A 10,739-nucleotide genomic window follows, 5' to 3' on the forward strand; every position below is an offset into this window, starting at 1 on the left:
GTCAAATAAATGAAAAATTTTCATCAGTTAAGACACATTATAGTTTTTGGTTTTAGAGAAACACTGCATCCTAGTAGTTAAAATGTGTTTACTCTAGAATATCATTTTCCACGATTTTTGGAGTATTTATTATTTCTTTATATTCTCTGTAAAATATGAATCCTATACTTCTACCCCACCTTCTTACTGTATTAACATAATTGATCATTCTTCACCTGGTAGTAATTATGTAGGTTAATCAAAACATGAAGATAAGATGAATATAAGTGTTTATTTTTTATGTGCTTGAATGCTAATGAATTATATATACGTGTGTTACCACTGGTGATGAAAATGTATATGTATATCTATCCATCAATATCTGTATTTATATGATTTGAGTAATATACATAAGACAAATCATTAAATTCTTCTTGTTTAAAAGCTGAGCTATAATGATATATCTAAAATGTTTCCTGAAGCCTGGTAACCCATCTTGATACACATTTTCTTCATTACATCGTTCTTTTTGATCTTTTCTTCTGAGTACATAGAGGATGTATACCTCTCTACTAGTGGTTTGGAATATCTCTACCTACGTATATAATGACCCTGTCCCTTAGATAGCTTATGATATAAAATGGTAACTATAGCATGAAAACATAAACAACATGCAAAATTTACATTACAAATAAATGTTAACTGGGAAAAAAGGTCTATTTCCATGGAAAATGGTTTCTCACAGAATCTGTTACTGTAGACCAGAGTAGTTTGTGAAAAGAAGGAATTAGTAAGCCGTGCTGGGCAATAGGCCTAATGAATTCATTAAGAAAAGTGAAAAAATCTCCATTTTTTTCTGAACTCCCAATAGTTTTATGAATAGTAAAGCAGCTGAAACACCTTTTCTTCAATCATGAATAGCACAAGTGCAACAGATGAAGAAATGTGCCATGTTGAGCTTAACTATGACAAGTGAGTATCATGGTCATGAAAAGCTAAGTTTCAAAAGGTGTTTGTTGGAGGGCACCTGGGTGGCTCAGTCGGTTGAGTGTTTGACTTGATTTCAGCTCATGTCATGATCTCACGTTTTGTGACTTTGAGCCCTGCATCAGGCTCTGTGCTGATAGTGTGGAGTCTGCATGGGACTCTTTTTTCTACACCTCACCTGCTAACACATGTGTACTCTTTCTCTCACAAAAAAATAACCTTTTTAAAAAGCTGTTTTTACTTTTCCATTATAAATTACAACACAATATAACTTGAATCTTAACCCATAAAAAAGGGGAAGAAAAAAGTTCATAACTTTTTTCATTTTAATAGAGAAATGACACTTTCCCTTAGCTTCAGAGAGAATAGTGTGATGAGTTCCAAGCTTCATATTGACATAGTGATGAGGGATAGAAGTAATAACTTTGAACAAATTTGCTGGATATATTTGCACATTGGGAATAATATAAAAAGCTTCTTACAGGAAGACAGTTAACAGCTTGAGGACAGCAGTGATTTACTGTGAGTTCAGTAGAGAACAAGGTGAAGAAAAATATGATTCCTTTTATAATCATATATATTTAATCATTTATATTTTTGACATAGTAATACTTTATTAGTGGGGCTTCTGGTTGGCTCAGCTGGTTAAGTGTCTGATTTTTGTTATTAGTTCAGGTCATGATCTCACCATTAATGGACTTGAGCCCCACACTGGGCTATGCACTGACAGCATGGAACCTGCTTGGGATTCTCTCCCTCTCAACCCTTAGTGATGTGATTTAATATACCTATGAAAATTGTATTGTGATGAATTATTATTCTTATTTTTGTTGTGAACATCATGTTCTTCTTTACTCTGCTGATATACTTATATACAGTAACCATCCTCCTACTATTTACTTTGTGCCAAGCATTTTGTTAAGGACATTACATATTAACTCTTATTTGATTCTTTAATCTTCTCTAAGAGTAAGATTCATTTTACCTCTTTATGTTTGTGGAGATGGTCCTATGGAAAGTCTGTTGGGTGTGATGAGAGATATTATGGCTGAGAGAACTGACCTGGAATTTAGATAGTCTTATTGTAAAAACCTATGATTAGTCTCAAGTGTCTTGCATCAATTATTTGTTCTTGGTGAATAGACAGGCACAGAGCCTGAATCTTCAAAACAATGAAGAAACATAAGAACATTAATGTGAGAATGACAAAGCCAAGATTCCACTGCCTCATCCAAGGGCCTTGGAAACTAGGAAGGCTGCACCTCTGGTAGTCTCTATTGTTTCTCACTTTTAACACTGTCTTTTTGACAACTGAATTTCATATCCTTGTCATTACAGATGGGTTGTTGTTTTTTGTTCACATCTTTCATCAATCACACCATCATCCATTTATGACAACCATGCATTCCCATTTTATAAACAAGAACAACAAAGTTCAAAGATATTAACGAATGTAGCAATATCATACACTTTTTAAGTGACAAAGATAGGATACAGTGTAGGTACTATAGATGTCAGAGAAAGATTCTTAATTAACATGTTTTATCATGTAATTTGTTTTTGTTAGACAAAGAGAAACTTTCCACAGGTAAAGACTTCACAGACCTCATAGATAACTGTGAAAATGAATAGAGGGTTATTACTTAAACACATCTAGCCACCTAATTATATTGCAGTTAATTAATCAATAGGGAACAAAAGGAAACTTAGAACATCAAGTCTTTCTAATTTGTTTCTTTTCAATCAGTTTGATCTCTGGTGATATTAGATAGCACACACTGGTTGCTGGCTGTTTCCCATAGCAGTGTTTTATTTTCTATGCATGGTTTCCTTGTTCTGTATCTTTGGCGTAGCAAAAGGTGTAGCGAAAGCTTTGCCAGAAGGGCATTAGTTGATCAATAGAAACAGATTCAGGTTGTTGGGGGAAAAAAAACTGTAGTGATGCTTCAGGTGCAGCCCAAAATCGATAAGTTAAAGTGCTTCTTAACACAGTGAAATAAAGAGCAATTACTTACCGTACCTAAATGACGTCCTTTGTTGGATCACTGTCTATGGTGGAAGCTGATAGGTACCAAACTAAGGGGCTCTCAGATAAGCAGTTGACACAATTAGGCATGGAGAATACCAAAGAAATGATTTAAGCTGAACTTGTAAATTAGATCTGCAGTTAAATAAACTGACTTTTAAAAAAAGAGTTAGAAAAATAGGAACATGTTTCTTGACTTCTTGAGTAATTTCAAGAAAATATTAGAGAGACTTGCAGTTGTAATTTATGGCAAGGTTTCTCATGCCTGGCACTATTTATGGCTTAGACTAGATAATTCTTTGTTGTGAGGGACTAACGTGTACTCCATACACAATAATAGTTGCCCCACTCAAACACACATTGTGAACATATGATATGCCCTTTGAGAGGCAATATTGTCCCAGTTGAGAATTACTGACTTACCAATTAAAAATTTGACCTGACTCAAAAGTTCTAATGTGCATGTACCTAAAGGAGTAAAATAAGTTTTGCCATGAATGACATCTAATTTGGGAATAAGCCTCAAAATATTTGGATTCCTCTCTACTTTGTTACTTTTTCAGTAGATATGTTAGTTTCATTTTATTATTACATAGCAGTAATCGGTGGTCTTGTTCTTTTCAGAAACTGTTATAACATGTAGGCAAAAAGACGTTTGTGCAGGACCCCTCTCTATATGGGAGAAAAATATTACTGTATCTCTGGTCTACCACCCTAGGCATTCCAATCTTGAATGAATTGTTGGTTGAGATTCTGTGTGTCTAAACCTCTATATGAACAATTGCTGAATAGTTCTTATAATACAGGGTTTATACATGACCAATTTTTCTTTTCTTGAATGAAATCATACTGAAGGAGAGCCTCCTACACTTGTACACCCCTTACTCTAGCTATCTGTATTTGGAACTTAACCACTGTACTAATATTTAATGATAGAAAACTCAAGGATTTATGTTCTTTTACAATATGTAGTGTGTAGTTTGATTATGGTTGCATTCCATGAACAATGTTACTTCTCTTATTTAGGACTACAAGTTTTAACTATAATAGCTAAGGGTCATTATACATATGAAACCTACTGGAAGTATTTACCTTAGCAAAATCTTTCACTCAAAGTACACTACAAAGATCACTTGTCTCAGAATCATATACAACACAAATGCATGTTAGAATTCAAGAATTCTGAGCCAACCTCGCAACAACTGTATCTATGGTAACTGTGTTCCACAATTACTTTAACCTGTCATAAGGCAATTTTTATGCACAAAAAAATCAGAACAAATTACTTTGGGCTTCATAAAGATACAAAAACCAATCTTGAGAGTGACCACTTCCTTACCATATATCATAGTATAGTTAACTTAAGCCTAAACTACATGTAGTAGCCATGACTAAAAAGTTTGGTTGTAATCACTAATAAATTTCTGATCTTACTGAGGAATTTGGAAATAGTTAGAGACAATTATGGCTAAGAGAATAAGTTTTTACACTGGGATTTATTTTCTTTTTGCATTATTTGCATTCTACAGAACTCTTTTGTTAGTGTTTCATCTTCTTTACCCCATGTCTGATATATAACTACTTTTATTCTTATCCTCCTTTATCATAAATGCCTAATTTTTATAACTTTAAATCAATCTTGTAAAAAAAGATTTGTTTCTTTCAAAATGCTATAAAAAATGCTCGATCTTAATAATGTATTGCCTAGAAATGGTTTCACAGCTTTTGAATGGCATTGTTTCTATATGTGAACTGTTTTTGTTCAGCTGTATAAACTGTATTTACTTCCTGGTGGTTCTCCATGAATTATATGTGAGCTGGCTCCGTGGAAGAGATGTTTCCTTCCACTACTGGGCAGATCAACACATTGGTGTAACTGAACTTAAAATCAGGTATACCCAAGCTAAAATATGGACACTATGAAAAGTAGTTTTGACCATTTTCCTTATTGGCAGTAATTTTTTGGATAAGTAGAAATTACTGTTTAATCACATGTCTATTAATATATCCTACAGTATTCTCTCTGTGCTGCAGTTATTTGGGACATCTGTCAGTCTACTTTATGTGAGAACACAATAAGATTTAGCATAGAATCCTTTGGCTTTTGAAAAGAGCCAACACTACTGAGATAATTCCAATGATTTGCTCTTAAATGCCTTAAGTATATGGGTTTTGCTACTTCACAATTTCTTGACTTCTTTTGGGTTACACTAAGTAGTACAAAAATTATATGTGTTTCTATATAACTATGCTTTTAAAAATGTATTATTGTAATTGACCAGTTATCTCTTGTGAAACAAAGATGCAAAAGGAATGTTGCAACTTTATGCAGATCTTCAGCTCTCAGGTATGAACTCTAAAAGGACATGACCTGGGGCAGATGAGAGGAAGACAAAGAATCTACAGTAGAATATTTTGCAACATCTGGACACTAGAATGCTGAAGAACTCAATTTATTCATGGACTGTTCACAGCATGCTTTGTTATCAATGTCATAATATTTTTAAATTATCTGAGCTATTTTGTAGTGAAATGAAATCACTGCAAAACAGCAGGTACTGGGAAAGTTAATGACCTCCTTATCTACTCGCTATTCAATAAATACAAACTCAACAAATAAACACCAAATGCCATAATAACATTTTCCAGGATTCCCTTTCATCTATAGAACTCCATTTGAGGGGCTGCAGTTGTAACTCTCCACCACTCATGTCAAATGCACAGTCATTTTTTTCAGGGAAAAAAAGCATTTCAAGAGAAAAAAAAAGTCTCTTTGAACACTGTATCTCAGGCATGATATCTTAGACTCATCTAGATGGGTACAGAAAACTCATTCAAAGTTAGTATAAATATTTTTTGAAGGAGTTTATTTCATATTGACAAGGCCCTGAGCAATATGACCCAGTCAAAAACACCCTAATTGGGGCGCCTGCGTGGCTCAGTTGGTTAAACATTTGACTTCAGCTCAGGTCATGATATCACAGCTTGTGGGTTCAAGCCCCATGTAGGGCTCTGTGCTGACAGCTCAGAGCCTGGAACCTACTTCAGATTCTGTGTCTCCCTCTCTCTCTCTGCCCCTCCCCAACTCATGCTCTGTTTCTGTCTCAAAAATAAAAAAAAACATTTAAAAATTAAATAAAAAACAACCTAATGCTACACAGTACATGACTTTTCTATCAATAAACTTTCCTAGATATAAATATTCCATAGAAAAATTTTAAATACAGTATCTACCTCAAAATATTTTTTTTTGCTCATATCACAGGAGAAAATCAGCAATAGTTAGGTTTTTACCTGAATTCTGCAAATAAAATATAACCTTGGTGGTCCTGAAATATGTAGGTTATAAATTCAATATTTGTAACTCCTTATTACCATGTAGAATTGAGATTTATTTTATGTCTATGTATTCCTTCATCTATGCTTTAACTTTGTGTATACATACCAATCAAGTTAGTTACAAGTCTTGTATCAGATTTTTCAGTTTTCTCAAAGCTTTAAAAAAGTTATTCTCGCCTATTATGAGACACCTTTGAATTTCTAGAGATAAATAACTTTAACCACTGTTTGTGACACATGCCTTCTTTGATTGATCCCTAGTAAGTATATGCATTCTTGGTTGCCCTGAGACACTTTTTACCTTGGACTGATTAATTTTTAATTATCCAATTAACTTTCTTAAAATACTACATTGTCATGTAGTTTACCTCTACATAAACTTCCAATAGATCTTCATTTGATTTACAATTATAAACTCCTTAAATCAGCAGGTAAAGACACAACAAAGAAAATTTATCTGTGTAATAGTCTATTACTCCATCATTCTATGAACATTTCATCCCCTCTTAGCAAGAAACTACATTACCCAAAATTTCTAAAATAGGTCTTGTAAATATATACCTACTCTTTATTCCTAATACCAGGATGTCTTCCTGATTTCTAGTAACTCAAACATTTATTATCAAGTATTTGGTTGAGATTATATATCAAATATATATATCAAATGCATATATATCAAATATATATATCAAATGCANCTGATTTCTAGTAACTCAAACAACATTTATTATCAAGTATTTGGTTGAGATTATCTATCAAATATATATATCAAATGCATATATATCAAATATATATATATCAAATGCATATATATATCAAATGCATATATCAAATGCATATATATATCAAATGCATATATATCAAATATATATATCAAATGCATATATATATCAAATATATATATCAAATGCATATATATATATATATATTTGATTGTTCTTTTTCACATTTCACCCAACCCTTTATTTTCCCACTTATCTTCAATAAATGTCTATCAAACACTTTCTTTGGATCATAAATAAGGCTAGATGCTGGTAAAATAGCTATGAATACTTTGCCCAATATTTTCTACCATAGAATTTACAGTCTAAATGAGTTACAGGTGTTAAATGCACAAAATATTTGTGTATACACCTATTAGGACAACTGCTATACAGAAACATTATAGGGTATGTCTTTATTAAAATTATGAAATATTGTAATTTGTTTTAAGAGTCTCATGCTCTACTGACAGAGCTAGCTGAGTGAATTATCATAACATGTTTTAAACTGTAGGGTATGTAAATGGTTTTAAAAATGTTTTGGGGACTGAGTTATAATGTAAGGCAAAGATGAAAGACAGATCATTCCAAGCAGAAAGTAAAAGATATGGTCCTAAATGATATGAGGAAGAAGAGATTTCCATATTTAAGAAATTCAAAGGTGACCAACGTTGTAGAAACTCAAAGATTGGGGGGAAATTTGTCCCAGGAAGAAATTAGAGAGGTAGGTATAGATAGATTATTCTGGGTCACTATTCTGAGTACACTATTAACATTTCTATCTTGTTGAAATTCAGTAGGGAGATACTTAAGGAAAACAAGGAGGTCAATGGCACAATTAGACTTGCATTTTAAAACAGATTTCTACAACTATTTTCTGGTACATGTGTGAAGGTACAGGAGAGGAATGCAATAATCCTGGAAGACAGTAATGGTGCCTTGCCCCTTACATTGGAGGGATGTAGATGGAAAGAAGTGAGCAGAATGATAATAAAATCACTATGAAATAGTGATGGATTGAATGATATGGAGTGGGAAAGAGAAAAGTATCAAGAACAATTTCCAATTTTCAGAATGGTCTTAATTCATTTGTTCAACAAATATTATCAAAATTGTCAAGAATAGTTGAAAAATATAATTATACAATTATGAGAATTCAGTTGGAAAATAACATGACTGAAACAGTTGAACTATACTCATTAAGTTAGGCATTAAAAACAAAACTCTTAATACATTTAGATTAAAGTAGAACTTAAGAGTTATTGACATTAAGATGGTGTGTACAGTCACAGGAATGGATGAGATCTACTAGAGAGAATGGAATGAATCTTGACTAGACAATGGGTCTCCAAACATGTAGTTAGAAAAATACCCAGTACCCCGTACCACAACCCACACACAGTTTGTGAAGTAGCTCCAGCGGGGTCTGCATCAGCTGTACATCTCATGTAAGAGGACCAGCCACCTTCCTGAAAGTAGTAAGCAGGGCATACATGTTTAAGAGCCGGAGATGAAGCTGACTTTCCTAACACAGAGAAATAGATACATAGAGTTAGACAAAATGAGAACAGAGTAGTATGTCCCAAATCAAAGGACAGTCAAAACCACAGCAAGAGATCTAAGTAAAACGGTGATAAATAATATGCCTGATAAAGAATTTAAAATAATACTCATATTTGCTGTGCTTGAGTAGAGTGGAGGACATCAGTGAGACTCTTAAAAAAAAAAGATAAAAAAGAATCAAAGATGAAGAACAAAATAAATGAAATTAAAAATATACTACATGGGAGTACCTGCGTGGCTCAGTTGCTTAAGTCTCTGATTCTTGATTTGGGGTGAGGTCATGAACTCATGGTTCATGGGACTGAGCACCACATTGGGTTCTGCAGTGAGAGTGCGGAGCAATTTTGGGGTTCTCTCTCTCTGCCCCTCCTCTGCTTATGCTCACTCTCAAAATACGAAATAAATATTTAAAAAGTAAATAAAAAATATACTAGATGGAATAAATAGCAGTCTGGAGGAAGCAGAGGAATCTGTGACCTGGAGGACAGATTAATGGAAAGTACTCAGGCTGCACAGATGAGAGAAAAAAAAAATATTTGAAATGAGAACAGACTTAGAGAACTCAGTGACTCCACCAAATGTAATAACAATCACATTATAGGGATCTCAGGAGAGAAAGAAAAGGGGACAAAAAAAATATTCAAAGAGATAATAGCTGAAAACTTCTCTAATCTGGGGAAGGAAACATTTATCCAGATCCAGGAGGCACAGAGAGCCCCCAACAAAATCAACCCAAGGAGGGCCATACTAAAACATATAGTAATTAAACTGGCAAAAGTAGTAACAAAGAAAAAGATATATAGCAGCAAGAGAAAAGAAGACAGTTACATACAAGGGAATCCCATGAAACTATTTTTCAGCAGAAACTTAGTAGGCCAGGATGGAATGGCATGATACATTCAAAGTGCTAAAAGGAACAAATCCTCAACCAAGAATATTTATGCAGGAATGTTATCATTCAGAATAGAAGGTGTGATAAAGAGTTTCCTAGAAAGGATGCCCACACTCACCGCTTTTATTCAACATAATATTGGAAGTCCTACTCTCAACAGTCAGACAACAAAAAGAAATAAAAGGCATCCTCATTGATAAGAAAGCAGCAAAACTGCCAATCTCCCGATGTTAGAGCAAAAACCACCATCGATATGGCCTGGACTCACTTCAACCTTATAATTCTAACATCTAGACCTTTCAACATAGCCTCTATTGAAATGCATGAGACATCAACTCCATAGCCAGTAAAAAGTTACTGCTTCTACATCTAGACAGCTTCATCTGAGGACTGCAGGTAGATCTACCGTATACCCACATCCCATTACCATGTCATTTTTTTTTTTTACTACAGCCTATTATACAGACCACATCTTGCAAATGTCAGCACATACATGTATACTCTCCTTCACTACATGCTTACCATTTGACCTTTATTTCTCCACTCAGAAGTAAATGCCTCCCTTGTAAATATTCTAAGAATTGTTCTATTTATCCATCCTTTTTATGCCTCAAACTTAAGACATACAACTTTACCTACATATCCACAGTTCATGAGTGTTGCTGAAATATAGCATAGTAGCTGGAACATATAATTAAGTATTCCAATAGAAATCCTTTTGACTCTGTTTTACATCGAATAAATATCTTGTATCTATGCATTAAAATAAAAATTGATGATTTGTACACAAAACATTAAACAATGAAATCTGGGAAATCTGGAACTGGTTGTTGACTACCATGAGCAATCTTTATAATCTCAGGCAAGCAAGCAAGTCCCATATAAACCCTAGCCATTGTTTCCTTATTAAGATCAACTTTACAGTTTCCACTGAATCTTGATTGATTACCAAGTAAAAATCAAAATGAAAATATTCATATTTTCAGTGGGCAAGAGGTTATATTTGAAATAAAACAAAAATTACATTAATAAAATAACTGATAATATTTTTAGATCTTAGTAATTTATAAGTCTCGTTTCATTACATTTTATGCTTTGTTGAATTTTTTTCTGTTTAAAAGTCAATTTTATTTCTTTTTAATAAGGATGACTAAAACTTGTGGTCCATCTGTTTTCTCCTTGTTACCAAACT

This window comes from Crocuta crocuta, unplaced genomic scaffold (genome assembly GCF_008692635.1).
Source record: "Crocuta crocuta isolate KB4526 unplaced genomic scaffold, BGI_CrCroc_1.0 scaffold83, whole genome shotgun sequence".
Lineage (NCBI taxonomy): Eukaryota > Metazoa > Chordata > Mammalia > Carnivora > Hyaenidae > Crocuta > Crocuta crocuta.